We start from the raw sequence: 10,860 nt of genomic DNA on the forward strand, positions 1-10,860 counted from the left end.
TAGTATGTATGTACCAGGAGACATAAACAGAGCTGTTTTTTTCTTTATTATTATTATTTTTTTAGAGACAGGGTCTCTCTCTGTTGCCCAGGCTGGAGTGCAGTGGCATGATCTTGGCTCACTGCAGCCTCGACTGCCCAGGTTCAAGTGATCCTCCCACCTCAGCCTCCTGAGTAGCTGAGACTAGAGGTGTGCACCACCATGCCTGGCTAATTTTTTGATTTTTTTTTTTTTTTTTTTTTGAGATAGAGTCTCGCTCTGTCACCCAGGCTGGAGTGCAGTGGTGTGATCTCAGCTCACTGCAACCTCCGCCTCCTGGGTTCAAGTGATTCTCCTGCCTCAGCCTCCTGAATAGCCGGGATTACAGGTGCCTGCCACCATGCCTGGCTAATTTTTGTATTTTTAGTAGAGATAGAGTTTCACCATGTTGGCCAGGCTAGTCTCGAACTCCTGACCTCAAGTGATCCACTTGCCTTGATGTCCCAAAGTTCAGGGATTACAGACGTGAGCCACCATGCCCGGCCATAATTTTTTGATTTTTCGTAGAGACAGTCTCCCTATGCTGCCCAGGCTGGTCTTGAACTACTGTCCTCAAGTGATCCTCCTGCCTTGGCCTCCTAAAAAGTGTTAGGATTACAGGCGTGAGCCACTGCACCTGGCCAGAGATGTTCTTTGGAACACTGTTATAGTAAACCAATGGAAATGCATTTGCAATGCCCATCAGCATGGGAATAGCTAGATAGATACTGGTCCCTTCATACTATGTATGCCTCCCAACCTGTCCAGAGTGAAGACTCTGAGAGGAAAGACTCTGAGAGGAAAGCTGTCCAGAGTGAAGACTCTGAGAATTTGTATTCTCAGTGCCCAGAACAGTGCTTGGCATGGGCATCAATGTGATTAGGTCTCAAAAACAATATTGAGCGAAAACAGAGCAAATTACATTCCTGTAATATACCAGTTACAAGAATTTTAAAACTCAATACTGGCCGGGCATGGTGGTTCATGCCTGTAATCCCAGCACGTAGGGAGCCTGAGATAGGAGGATTGCTTGTGAGTCCAGGAGTTTAAGATAAGCCTGGGCGACATAAGGAGGCCCCATCTCTACAAAAAAAATCAAAAAATTTGCCGGGCATGGTTGTGCAAGCCTGTAGTTCTAGCTACCTGGGAGGCTGAGGTGGGAGGATCGCTTGGGCCAGGGAGGTTGAGGCTGCAGTGAGCTGTAATCACCCCACTGCAGTCCAGCCTGGATGACAGAGTGAGACCCTGTCCTCGAAAAATAAATAAATAAATTAATTAATTAAATTGATATGGTTTGGCTCTGTCTGCCCACCCAAATCTCATGTTGAATTGTGATTCTGAGTGTTGGAGGTGGGGCCTGGTGGGAGGTAAGTGTGTTGCACCTTCCCTTTTGCCTTTTGTCTTTCTCCTGCTCCCACCATGGAAACGTGATTACTTCCCCTTCGTCTTCCACCCCTTCCTCTTATAAGTTTCCTGAGGCCTCCTGAGAAGCAAGAAGCCTGTACAGCCCGCAGAACCATGAGCCAGCGAAGCCTCTTTTCTTTATAAATTACCCTGTCTCAGGTATGTCTTTATAGCAGTGTGAGAACAGACTAATTTAATAATAAAATGAATAAAAGCTCAATATTATTCTTGTTTTTTTTGAGACAGGGTCTCACTCTGTCACTTAGGCTGGAGTGCAGTGGCGCAATCTTGGCTCACTGAAACCTCTGCCCCCCAGGGCTCAAGGGATCCTTCCACCTTAGCCTCCCTAAGTAGCTGGGACTGCAGGTGCGCACCACTGTGCCTGCCTAATTTTTTTTTTTTTTTGAGATGGAGTCTCTCTCTGTCGCCAGGCTGGAGTGCTATGGTGAGATCTCTGCTCACTGCAACCTCTGACTCTTGGGTTCAAGCAATTCTCCTGTCTCAGCCTCCCGAGTAGCTAGTATACAGGCACGCGCCACCAGGCACAGCTAATTTTTGTATTTTTAGTAGAGACGGGGTTTCACCATGTTGGTCAAGGATGGTCTCGATCTCCTGACCATGTGATCTGCCCACCTTGGCCTCCCAAAGAGCTGGGATTACAGGCGTGACCCACTGCACCAGGCCCTTTTTTTTTGAGTAGGAGTCTCACTCTGTTGCCCAGGCTGGAATGCAGTGGTGTGATCTCAGCTCACTGCAAGCTCCGCTTTCCAGGTTCACGCCATTCTCCTGCCTCAGCTTCCTGAGTAGCTGGGACTACAGGTGCCTGCCACCACGCCCAGCTAATTTTTAATATTTTTAGTAGAGACGGGGTTTCACCATGTTAGCCAGGATGATCTCGATCTCCTGACCTTGTGATCCACCCGCCTCGGCCTCCCAAAGTGATGGGATTACAGGCGTGAGCCACTGCTCCTGGCTTTTTTTGTGTTTTTTATAGAGAGGGGGTTTGCCATGTTGCCCAGGCTGGTCTCAAACTCCTGGGCTCGAGCAATCTTCCCGCCTCAGCCTTCCAAAGTGCTGGGATTACAGGCGTGAGCCATCGCACCTGGCAGCTCAATACTATTATGTAGTAAAAGTATAAAAACAAACTAGAAGCCTGCCAGCTGAATTCATTAAAGTGGCTGGCTTTGCCAGGGGAACAAGATGGACTTCCAGCTTAGCCATAATGTTTTATTTATTTATTTATTTTGTAGAGATGGGATCTCACTATGTTGCCCAGGCTGGTCTCAAACTTCTAGGCTCAAGCGATCCTCCTGCATTGGCCTCTCAAAGGGCTGAGATTATAGGCATGAACCATGGTGTCCAATTTATTTCTTTTTTGATTAAAAAACTTCACAGACTAATGAAATGTTAACATGATTAAACTTGGGTGGAGAATATACGGGTACATATTTGTTATGTTATTCTTTGTACTTCTATGTAGTTTTCAAATTAAAAAACAAAACAAAACTGGAAGGTAGCCGGGCAGGGTGGCTCATGTTTGTAATCCCAGCAGTTTGGGAGGCCAAGGCGGGCGGATCACTTGAGGTCAGGAGTTCGAGACCAACCTGGCCCACATGGTGAAACCCCATCTCTACTAAAATACAAAAATCAGCTGGGTGTGGTGGTGTATGCCTGTAATCCCAGCTACTGGAGAGGCTGAGGCAGGAGAATCACTTGAACCCTGGCAGCAGAGGTTGCGGTGAGCCGAAATCGCAGCACTGCACTCCAGCCTGGGTGACAGAGTGAGATTCCGTCCCAAAACAAACAAACAAACAAATAAAACTGGAAGGTAAAAGAATACAGTGAACTTTCTAAGCATGAAAGTGACACTTGTCTGGGCGCGGTGGCTCATGCCTGTAATCCCAGTACTTTGTGAGACCGAGGCAGGTGGATCACCTGAGGTCAGAAGTTCAAGACCAGCCTGGCCAACATGGCGAAACGCCATCTCTTCTAAAAATACAAAAAAATTAGCCAGGCGTGGTGGCGTGTGCCTGTAATCCCAGCTACTTGGGAAGCTGAGGCAGGATAATTGCTTGAACCTGGGAGGCGGAGGTTGTAGTGAGCCAAGATTGTGCCACTGCACTCCAGCCTGAGCGACAGAGTGAGACTCTGTCTTTAAAAAAAAAAAAAAAAAAAGTGACACTGAGTTTCTTCAGGAAATTAGAAGCCACGCCAACAAGGTTCATCCAGACAGTGGATGAAGAAGCCTCCAGACAGTGAGCAGACGGAAAAATGGCCCATAGACCTTATGTGGGCAAGAACCAGGGAATCATGGCGAATGACCTCAGCTCTCTGGAAGAGGGTGATAAACTCTCTCCGGTCACTTACAACCAAGGCTGAAGATTTATAACCTCTTGTGAGGCTGGGCTCCTCAGGAAGAATGCTCATTACAGCTACAAACATTGAACAGGCTGGAAAGGGCCTCAGGCAGCTGTGCCTGCCATATGTATGTCTCCGGATCACACACTCAAGAAAAGTTGGCTTTTGAAGTCATGGAAAGCTGTCAAGGGCCAGAAGGACTGCTACATGGAGACCCAAAGACAAATGAAGACTGACTGGATAACAGCACCCCAGAGTGATGGTTAATATTGAGTGTCAACTTGATTGAATTGAAGGATACAAAGTATTGATCCTGGGTGTGTCTGTGAGGGTGTTGCCAAAGGAGATTAATATTTGAGTCAGAGGACTGGGAAAGGTAGACCTCAATTGGGGTGAGCACAATCTAATCAGCTGCCAGAGCAGGCAGAATAAAAAGCAGGCAGAAGAGCATGGAAAGACCAGACTGGTTGAGTCTTCTGGCCTCCATCTTTCTCCCGTGCTGGATGCTTCCTGCCCTTGAATGCTGGACTCTAAGTTCTTCAGCTTTGGGACGTTTGGACCTTTGACCACAGACTGAAGGCTGCACTGTTACCTTCCCTACTTTTGAGGTTTTGGGATGCGGACTGGCTTCCTTGCTCCTCAGCTTGCAGACGGCCTGTTGCGTGAGTCAATACTCCTTAAACTCCCCTTTATATATACAACTATTGTATTAGTTCTGTCCCTCTAGAGGACCCTGACTAATACATCCAGGCTGAGGCCGGAAGAAGGCAGCGCAGCCTGAGAGACGGCGCATTGAACTTGGTATCAGGTCAGCCTGGGTTCAACTGCAGGACTCATTTAACCCACCTGAACCTGTCCTCACATCCTAAAAGGACACGGAGGAGGTGCTTAACCGTAGTCCTCCCACCACACCCTTCCTGGAAGGGAATCAAAGATCTATGAGAAGGTTTTGGGATTGGTTTGCAAAATCAAAGGTTAAAATGGGGCAAGGATTGGAGCCCTAAAAATAGATGAAGAATCCAGACGCTAGGATCAAAACATCTGCCACAGAGATTGAAGGGCGGGTTTGGGAAACACAGGAGAAGTGTTGTTTTGCAAAGTCAACTTCAGGAGTTTCATTATACCGAGAGGCAGCCGAAGATTAAAGGAAGGGGGTGATGCCAAATATTGTGACCAGGGCTGGAGTATGATCAGGAGCCAGAGCAAGGCCAGGCCAAAACCTGTATTTAATGGAAATTATGAATACAGGCAGACCTCGGAGATATTGCAGGTTCGGTTCCAGACCTCCACGATAAAGGGTGTCACAGAGGTGCTGGTTTCCCACTGCATAGAAAAGTTATGTTTACACAATATGGGCCGGGCACGGTGGCTCATGCCTGTAATCCCAGCACTTTGGGAGGCCGAGGCGGACGGATCACTTGAGCCCAGAAGTTCAAGTCCAGCCTGGGCAACATTGCAAGACCCCATCTCTACAAAAAAAAAAAAAATTAGCTGGGTGTGGTGGCACTCGCCTATAGTCCCAGTTACTTGGGAGGCTGAGGTGAGAAGATCATCTACCTGAGCCCGAAGAGGTCAAGGCTACAGTGAGCTGTGATAGTGCCACTGATTTCAGCCTGGATGACAGAGTGAGACCCTGTCTCAAAAAAAAAAAGTTAGGTTTACACTATACCGTAGTCTATTAAGTGTGCAATAGCATTATATTTAAAAACATATATATGTACATACTTTAATTTAAAAATAATAGGCCGGGCGCAGTGGCTCGTGCCTGTAATCCCAGCACTTTGGGAGGCCGAGACGGGTGGATCACCTGAGGTCAGGAGTTCGAGACCAGCCTGAACAACATAGTTAAACCCCGTCTCTACTAAAAATACAAAAATTAGCCGGGTGTGGTAGCTGGCGCCTATAGTCCCAGCTACTCAGGAGGCTGAGGCAGGAGAATCGCTTGAATCCGGAGGCAGAGGTTGCAGTGAGCCAAGAATGCACCATTGCACTCCAGCCTAGGTGACAGAGCAAGACTCTGCCTCAAAAAACAAAACAAAACAAAACAAAACCTTTATTGCTAAAAATGCTAACAATCATCTGTGCCTTCAGCAAGTCCTAATCTTTTTGCTAGTGAAGGGTCTTGCCTCATGTTGATGACCACTCACTGATCAGGGTGGTGGCTGGTGAAGTTTGGGGTGACTGTAGCAATTTCTTTTTTTTTTCCTTATTTTTGTTTTTATTTTTCCTAGTGCCTTCAGGTGAAAACAATTTCTTAAAATAAGAAAATAATGAAATTTTCTGCATCAATTGACTTTTCTTTTTTCATTTTTGTGTTTTTGTTTGTTTTGTTTTGTTTTGAGATGGGGTCTCCCTCTGTTGCCCAGGCTGGAGTGCAGTGGCACGACCCCTGCTCACTGCAAGCTCCGCCTCCCGGATTCAAGCAATTTTCCTGCCTCAGCCTCCCAAGAAGCTGGGATTACAGGCTCCCACCACCATGCCCGTCTCATTTTTGTATTTTTAGTAGGGACGAGATTTCACCATGTTGACCAGGCTGGTCTCGAACTCCTGACCTCAGGTGATCTGCCCGCCTTGGCCTCCCAAAGTGCTGGCATTACAGGCGTGAGCCACCGTGCCCGGCCGACTCTCCATTTCTAGAAAGGTTTCTCTATAGCATATTGATGCTGTTTGACATCGTTCTACCCACAGTAGAACTTCTTTCAAAATTGAAGTCAATCCTGGCCTGGAGCAGTGGCTCACGCCTGTAATCACAGCACTTTGGGAGGCTGAGGCGGGATCACCTGAGGTCAGGAGTTCGAGACCAGCCTGGCCAACATGGTGAAACCCCATCTCTTCCAAAAATAGAAAAAAATTAACTGGGCGTGGTGGCGTGCACCTGTAGTCCCAGCTACTGGGGAGGCTGAGGTGAGAGAACCTCTTGGACCCAGGAGGTGGAGGTTGCAGTGAGCCAAGATCATGCCACTGCACTGCACTCCAGCCTGGGCGACAGAGCAAGACTCCATCTCAAAAAAAAAAAAAGAAAGAAAGAAAGAAAGAAAGAAAGAAAGAAAGAAAGAAATGGAGTCAATCCTCTCAAACTGCTGCTGCTTTATCAACTAAGTGTATGTAATATCCTAAATCTTTGTTGCCATTTCAGCAATGTTCACAGCCTCTTCACCGGGAGTAGATTCCATCTCAAGAAACCACTTTCCTTGCTCATTCATAGACGCAACTCATCTGTTCAAATGTTATCATGAGATGGCAGCAATTCAGTCCCATCTTCAGGCTCCACCTTTTTTTTTTTTTTTTTTTGTAGAGACGAGGTCTTGCTATGTTACCCAGGTTGGTTTGGAACTTCTGAGCTCAAGTTATCCTCCTGCCCTGGCCTCCCAAATTGCTGGGATTGCAGGTGTGAGCCAGTGGGCCTGGCCTCAGGGTCCACTTCTAATTCTAGTTCTTTTGCTATTTCTACATCTGCAGTTTTTTCCTCCACTGAAGTATGTCTTCAGCCCCTCAAAGTCACCCATGAAGGTTGTAATCAACCTCTTTCAAACTCCTGCTAATGTTAATTTTTTGAGATGGAGCCTTGCTTTTGTCACCCAGGCTGGAGTGCAATGGCATGATCTCGGCTCACTGCAACCTCCGCCTCCCGGGTTCAAGTGATTCTCCTGCCTCAGCCTCCCAAATAGCTGGGGTTACAGGAAAGCGCCACCATGCCCGGCTAATTTTGTATTTTTAGTAGAGATGTGGTTTCACCATGTTGGTCAGGCTGGTCTCGAACTCCTGTCCTCAAGTGATCCACCTGCTTCATCCTCCCAAAGTGCTGGAGTTACAGGTGTGAGCCGCTGCGCTTGGCCTAATTTTTAAATTTTTTTAATACAGATGGGTTCTCACTTTGTTATTCAGGCTGCTCTTGGCCTCCTGGGCTCAAGCGATCTTCTTGCCTCAGCCTCCCAAAGTGCTGGAATTATAGGTGTCAGCCACCACTCCCGGCCTAATCATGAATATTCTTTTTTTGTTTTTTGAGAGAGTCTCACTCTGTCACCCAGGCTGAAGTGCATTGGCACGATCTCGGCTCACTGCAACCTCTGCCTCCCGGATTCAAGCGATTCTCATGTCTCAGCCTCCCGAGTAGCTGGGACTACAGGTGCGTGCCACCATACCTGACTAATTTTTGTATTTATTTATTTATTTATTTTTAGTGGAGATGGAGTTTCACCATGTTGGCCAGCTTGGTCTCAAACTCTTGACCTCAGTTTATCCACCTGCCTCAGCCTCCCAAAGTGCTGGGATTATAGGCATGAGCCACCAAGTCCGGCCCTAATCATGAATATTCTTAATGGCATCTAGAATGATGAATGCTTTCTAAGTTTTCAGTTTACCCAGATCCATCAGCGGAATCACTATGGCAGCTCTAGCCTTACAAAATGTATTTCTTAAAAAAGACTTGAAAGTTGAAATTACTTCTTCATCCATGGGCTGCAGAATGGATGTGTTAGCAGGAATGAAAACAATATTATTTCCCTGGTATCCCTCCATCAGAGCCCTTGGGTAATCAGGTGCATCGTCAATCAGCAGTAATAACTTTAAAAAAATATTTTTTTTGGCCGTGTGCGGTGGCTCATGCCTGTAATCCCAGCTACTCAGGAGGCTGAGGCAGGAGAATCGCTTGAACCTAGAAGCAGAGGTTGCAGTGAGCTGAGATCATGCCACGGCACTCCAGCCTGGCCGACAGAGCCGACGAAGGAGTTGGTCTCAACAGTGGCTTAAAATGTTCGGTAAACCATGCTGGGAACAGATGGGCTGTCATCCAGGCTTTGTTGTTCCATCCACAGAGCACAGGCAGAATAGATTTAGCATCATTCTTAAGAGCCCTGGGATTTTCGGAATGGTAAATGAGCATTGGCTTCAACTTAAAGTCGCCAGCTGCATTAGCCCTAACAAGAGAGTCAGCCTGTCCTTCGAAGCTTTGAAGCCAGGGATTGACTTCTCTTCTGTAGCTATGAAAGTCCCAGGTGGCATCTTCTTCCAATAGAAGGCTGTTTGTCTACATTGAAAGTCTGTTTTTGAGTGTAGCCACCTTCGTCAGTGAGATCAGCTAGATCTGATGGATAACTTACTGCAGCTTCTCCATCAGCACTTGCTGCTTCACTTTGCACTTTTATGTTACAGAGACGGCTTCTTTCTTTCAACCTCACAAACCAACCTCTGTTAGCTTCTGACTTTTCTTCTGCAACTTTCTCACCTCTCTCTACCTTCAAAGGATTGAAGAGAGTGAGAGCCTTTCTCCGGACTAGGCTTTGGCTTAAAGGAATGTTGTGGCTGATTTGATCTTCTTTCCAGACTCAAACTTTCTCCGTATCAGCAATAATGCTATTCTGCTTTCATATCATTTGTGTGTCCACTAGAGCAGCACTTTTAATTTAATTTATCATTTTTATTTTTTATTGTTTTGAGACAGAATTTCGCTCTGTCACCCAGGTTGGAGTGCAGTGGTGCGATCTTGACTCATGGTAACCTCCGCCTCCCCACTTCAAGCGATTCTCCTGCCTCAGCCTCCTAAGTAGTTGGGAGTACAGGCATGCACCACCACGCCCAGCTAATTTTTTGTATTTTTAGTAGAGATGGGGTTTTACCATGTTGGCCAGGCTGGTCTCGAACTCTTTTTAAAACATTTTTTTTGAGACAGAGTTTCACTTTTGTTACCCAGGCTGAAGTGCAGTGGTGTGATCTCGGCTCACTGCAACCTCTGCCTTCCGGTTTCAAGGATTCTCCTATCTCAGCCTCCCGAGTAGCTGGGATTACAGGCGCCCACTGCCATGCCTGGCTAGTTTTTGTATTTGTAGTAGAGACGGGGGTTTCACCATGTTGGCCAGGCTGGTCTCGAACTCCTGACCTTGTGATCTGCCCGCCTCAGCCTCCCAAAGTGCTGGGATTACAGTTGTGAGCCCTACCTGGAGCAGCACTTTTAATTTCCTTAAAGAACTCCTCCTTCACAACTTGGCTACCTGTTTGGTGCAGGAGACCTGACTTTTGGCCTCTCTCAGCTTTCAACATGCCTTCCTCACTAAGTATAATCATTTTGACCTTTTGATTTAAAGTGAGAGATGTGTGATTCTTTCTCCCTTTTTCTGTTTTCTTGTTTTGAGACAGGGTCTCACTGTCGCCCAGGTGGGAGTGCAGTGGCAGGATCTCAGGTCACTGCAGCCTCTGCCTTCACCTCCCAGGCTCAAGGGCTCCTTCCACCTCAGGCTTCCTAGTAGCTGGGACTACAGGTGCGTGCCACATGCCCAGCTAATTTTTATATTTTTTGTAGCGATAAGGTTTCATTGTGTTGCCCAGGCTGATCTCCAACTCCTGAGCTCAAGGGGTCCACCAGCCTTGGCCTCCCAAAGTGCTGGGATAACAGGCGTGAGTCACCAGGCCTGGCCAATGACTCTTTCTCTCACTGGAACACTTAAGAGGCCATTGTAGGGTTACTAACAGGCCTAATTTCAATATTATTTTGTGTCTCAGGGCATGGAGAGACTCAAGAAGAGGGAGAGAGACAGGGAATGGAGTGAGCAGTGAGAACACACTCGACATTTATTAAGTTCACCATCTTTTTTTTTTGACAATGTCTCACTGTGTCACCCAGGCTGGAGTGCAATGGCACGATCTTGGCTCACTGGAACCTCCGCCTCCTGGGTTCAAGCAATTCTCCTGCCTCAGCCTCCCAAGTAGCTGGGATTACAGGCGCCTGCCACCACACCCGGCTGTTTTTTGTATTTTTAGTAGAGACGGTGTTTCCCCATGTTGTCCAAGCTGGTCCTGAACTCCTGACCTCAGGTGATCCACCTGCCTCGGCCTGCCAAAGTGCTGAGATTACAAGCGCGAGCCACCGTGCCCGGCTAAGTTCACCATCCTATATGGGTGCAATTTGTGGTGCCCCAACAATGACAATAGTAACATCAAAGATCACTGATCACACATCACCATAACAGATATAATGAAAAAGTTTGAGATATCGAGAGGATTTACCAAAATGTGACCCAGAGACGCTAAGTGAGCACATGCTGTTGGGAAAATGGCACCGACAGATTTGCTTGATGCAGTGTTGCC

This window comes from Pan paniscus, chromosome 19, assembly GCF_029289425.2.
Source record: "Pan paniscus chromosome 19, NHGRI_mPanPan1-v2.0_pri, whole genome shotgun sequence".
Lineage (NCBI taxonomy): Eukaryota > Metazoa > Chordata > Mammalia > Primates > Hominidae > Pan > Pan paniscus.